This window comes from Prunus dulcis, chromosome 1 (assembly GCF_902201215.1).
Source record: "Prunus dulcis chromosome 1, ALMONDv2, whole genome shotgun sequence".
NCBI lineage: Eukaryota > Viridiplantae > Streptophyta > Magnoliopsida > Rosales > Rosaceae > Prunus > Prunus dulcis.
In genome coordinates this window covers 7000141-7004900 of record NC_047650.1, presented here as the reverse complement: position 1 = coordinate 7004900, position 4760 = coordinate 7000141, and positions in this window count along the sequence as shown.

Here is a 4760-nt window from a genome sequence, read left to right as displayed (position 1 = left end):
TCAAGTTGAGACAGAAGGCGATGCAGATAATGAGCAAATAATTCCGGAGTGCTTATCGAGAGCACGTGGTTATCTCAGTTTGAATGAAGTTTTGCTTTAAAGAAGAAAAAAAGGAGCATTATAAGTTTGATGAGGATATTTTTTAGGTTTGTAATGTCACCTTAACTTGGTAGTGTGTGTTTTGTCCCTCTTCTTTCTTTCTCAATCGACGAGGGGTGGGAAAGAAGATAAGTCTTCTTATTGGAGAATGCTAATGTTAGTTTCCCATGTCATCTGTGTATCGAACACAATTTCTTTGTTCAACTTCGTGGATTTGCACAGTGGAGCTTATTTCTACCATTCTTCTGAATGATTGTTAACAGTCCGAACTTAGTTATTGACACAAATATGTACTTTTGTACAAGTAAGCAAACAAAATGTTTGTCATGGCCAAGCATCAATTTTAATAAGCCAGTGTGGCACCTACAACACACAACGTACGGCACTGTACACAAACTTGTGGAGGAAAGGATTCATATTGAGCATCTATTTTATCCACTTAGGGAGAGTCAGAATTGATCTTCTCTCTCCCATATTCAGCCAATATGCCACGTATTGATTCAAAGCAGAGCTTAAAAATGAAACGAAGGCAATAGTAGGGCAATATGGCCACAATAAATATACAATACGAATCAATTGTAGACAATACAAGTGCAATATAAAGGCAATATTTGGCAATATACATACAATACATACACATTATAGTATTCAGGGAATACAAACACAATACAAATCAATATTAAGTCAATGTACATGCAATGCATACACATTACAGACAACATTTCACACATGCGAAAGAAATCGCCTCCCAAACTGAACAATACTATCTATCCCGCGAAGGGAAAATGAAGGCAACAAAAGATCCATGTACTCGGGTGAGATTCACTCGGGTGGACAGGTCCATCAAAAGATCCATGTCTTTGTCCTTTCTTCTCGCTGCATGCACGAACTTATATGAGGTCAATTGGGTGTTCTGTTGGTGCATTAAATTGATGGGATTCAAAACTACCCCATTAACGCCTTGGCTGTAAGTTACAGCAGTACAACATGACATTAAGAACAATAAAATTGGCTTCCAAACGACAAAAAAAGAAACCTTAATGGGAAATAGGAAATTGTGGATTGGAACCAAAAATAGGACTATGTAAGTAAGCATTTATTGCGAATTTCAGAACACAACCCCAGAAAATAGGAAAATAGCACAACACGAAAATTGGAAATTTGGAAAAGTGACAACTTAAAACTTGGATATGGGAAATAAGGAAACTTGGAAAATTGGAAATTGAAGACAAGAAAAATTGGAACAACGGAAATACGAAAAAATGGAAAGTTGGAAAGTTGTAAAATTCGAAAATTGGAAAATTGGAAAAAGGAAATAAGGAAAAATTTGAAACAGGAAAGTACGCAATAGGATCAAATGATTGTTGGAAAAGTGGAAAATTGGAAAAAGGAAAAAAGGACACTTGGAAAAGAGGAAATTTGGGAATTGTAAATTGGAAAAGAAAGCAACTTGGAAATTTGGAAATGTCGAAATTGGCCAAAAGGAAACTTGGAAAATAGGAAAATAGGAAAATAGGAAAATAGGAAAATAGGAAAATAGGAAAATAGGAAATAGGAAATAGGAAATAAAGGAAACTCTGAAAACATGACAATATGAAAATTCGAAAAATCAGAAAAAAGGACACTTGGAAAGTAGGCAAATAAGCAAATTGGGAAATTCAAAATTGAAAATTGGAAAATTGGAAAATTGGAAATTTGGAATATTGGAAATTTGGATTATTGGAATATTGGAGAACTGGATAAATGAACTCGAATAGGAAATAAGGCAACTTGGAAAATAGCAAAAGTGGAAATTGAACAAAAGGACAGTTACCGCAATGAAAAATTTGAAATAGAAAAAAAAAAAGGAAACTTAGAAAATAGTCGAATTGGAAAAAAAAACATTGGATAATTGGACACAAACTTAAAATTTGAAAATTGGAAATAGGAAACAGGGACACATGGAAAATCAGAAAAATGTAAACAAATTGAAATTGTGGAAATGGGAAATAAGACAATTACCATATTGGACAATTTTAATTACTATCTGAATTAGGCAAAGTAGGCAACTTTTTATAAGTACATAATGGGGGGAAAATGGGAACATTGAAAAATTGGAAAACTGGAAATAGAACAAAAGGAAACTTGGGAAATTGCACAATACGAAAATAGGGAATAGGACAAAATAATGAAATATTGAAAAATTGAAAAATAGGAAACTTGGATGACACATGGAAAATAGGAAAATATGAAAAATGGCAAAATGGAAACGAATTGAGATTGGTGAAATGAGAAATAAGACAATAACCATTATTGGTCAATTTGAATGAGTTGGTGAATTTGGCAAATAGGCAACTCCCTTATTTCAATGACATAATGGGAAAATGACCAAGTTGGGAACGTCCAACTTTTCCATATATTACAAAAAGGCATAAAGTCAACCTGGGAAATAACTCCCGCCCATACTATCCCGCCCAATACTATCCCGCCTAACCCTCCCGCCAATTACTCCTCCTAATCCCTCCCGCCAATAACTCTCTCACTTACTGGTTTGGTCATTAAAATTTGCAGGTATATTAATCAACCCCCCTGTTTGAAATGAAAACTTCCATCACATTAACTGCTGCTTACAGCCACTACCTTCCCCACATATTTAACTCACATCGCATTTAGTCCCCTGTTCTTCCAATTAAGTTGTACACGAGCCAACAATAAAAATCAAAGACCATGGACCATAACCTCACACCAAACACAACGATTTCAATTACTGAAGGAGGGGAGACTGAAACAGAAGCCAAGTCACCGAATTCACTCCCTGCAGACTTGGTCCATGGCATACAGCAATGTCAACGCAATACCATGTTTTGGACAAATCTTCATGCAGCCATAGTTTCAAAAATTGTGGCTTTTTGGGCTATTTCCCAATAATCTATTGTTTGACGTCATTGAGTTGTAGTTTTGGGAGGTCCTCACCCTCTAATATTTTGTTATTTATCATGTTAACGTGGAAAAAATGGTCTGACGATTGAGGCTGCATAAGACTTGATACCAAAATACCTGAGCCTGGGGTTATTGCCTATGCCGTTTGTGTTTGCCTTTTCAAACCAAGATGAAACCACAATAGAAAACGACCATCTATGCCTTCACTAATTCAGAATAAATAAAACCTGTTCCATTACATCCTTAACCTAACCAACTTTAACCTGCCAACTGTAGATGACCAGGAGTCCTATTACATTTGGAAAACAACAAATAAATGACCATTCCTACCAAGAAAACAGAGACCCAAAACCATGGGTTTTTCATCTTTCCTTTTCCAGCGTTTTGTTCTTCTTCCAAGCGGTTTATTTTCCTAAGCAAGCCTGGAATGATGTGCTTCGATCTGTCACACAGCTCTGGGTCAGCCCATTCCCAAAATGTACATCCATTCCTCTGCACAAACGGAAGCAATGTTTTCAAACAAAGACATCCAGCATCAGATTTGGAATACAGACAATTCCAACATGTAAGCTAAAACTTACACATAAATAAACTTACCCTCGCACATACTTGAAACCTCCTTCCGGGATGAGACACCGTCCACGATGTATGCGTTTTGACAACGTTCCCACAGTAGCACAGCCGTGAACACACTGAACTCGCAGCTTCCATTTCCCAGCGACATCTCGAAGTCGCGTCTTGACCGGGCAACCGAGACCTCACTGACTCACCCTCACCGGTACGGAGGCTCCTCCTACTCATCTTCTTGTTTTGGAGGGTATGAATTGTTGTTCACGTTGTGCGATATTTAGGGTGCTGAAGAGGGTCATCCCAAATTCAAAGGGTTACACTTGCATGTGCACAATGTTTCAATAACATGGTGTGAGTGCACAAACATGAAACCTGGAGTTAATGGGGTGTTTTTAAAAAGGAAATTTTTTTTTTCTTCCAATATTTACCATTCCCAACAGTAAGTATAGATTGGGCCCAATGGTATTCATAGCCTTAGTTTATGATAGATACGGCATGGTATACACTTGCAGATACAGTACATGCCATTCTTAGTTGTTTTTATATTGGTTTATGAATGACGTATTGGTAGGACAGTGGTACTATATTGGTATCATATTGTAACTTTATTGTATCGCTATTGATTTGTATTGGTTTTATAATGCCCGATATTGGTGTTATATTGGCATTCCAATGTAACCTCAGCATTATTTGACATTGGTACAGCTATTATAACATTTTTTATACTGTCTTACGTATTGGTTTTGCAATGTCAAGGAACAAGTCTACAAATATGGACGCTATGGAAGGTAATTACGTTATATCGAATATGAAATGAATGCTGCCAAACTACATGAACTGCAGTTATCAAAGTTCCTGCATTAAACACAAAAGAAAGGCACCTGAAACGTACATATAAAAAGAAGGCCACCTCAACCTGGCAGCATACAAAAGCCAGGTGAAACTTACAGAAGACAAAATGTACGAAGAGGTGCCCTCGAACTTACAGAATACAATGTTAACAAAGACGGCACCTGCAGCTTACAATAAACATATGTACCAACGAGGCCCCCTTTCCCCAACAGAAAACATCCGAAACAAAAAAAAAAAGGGCACCTCATACGTATATATTACAAAAAGAGGCCACGTAAAAAAGTCCACTGTACTGGGTTTGTCCCCAATAGTAGCCATGG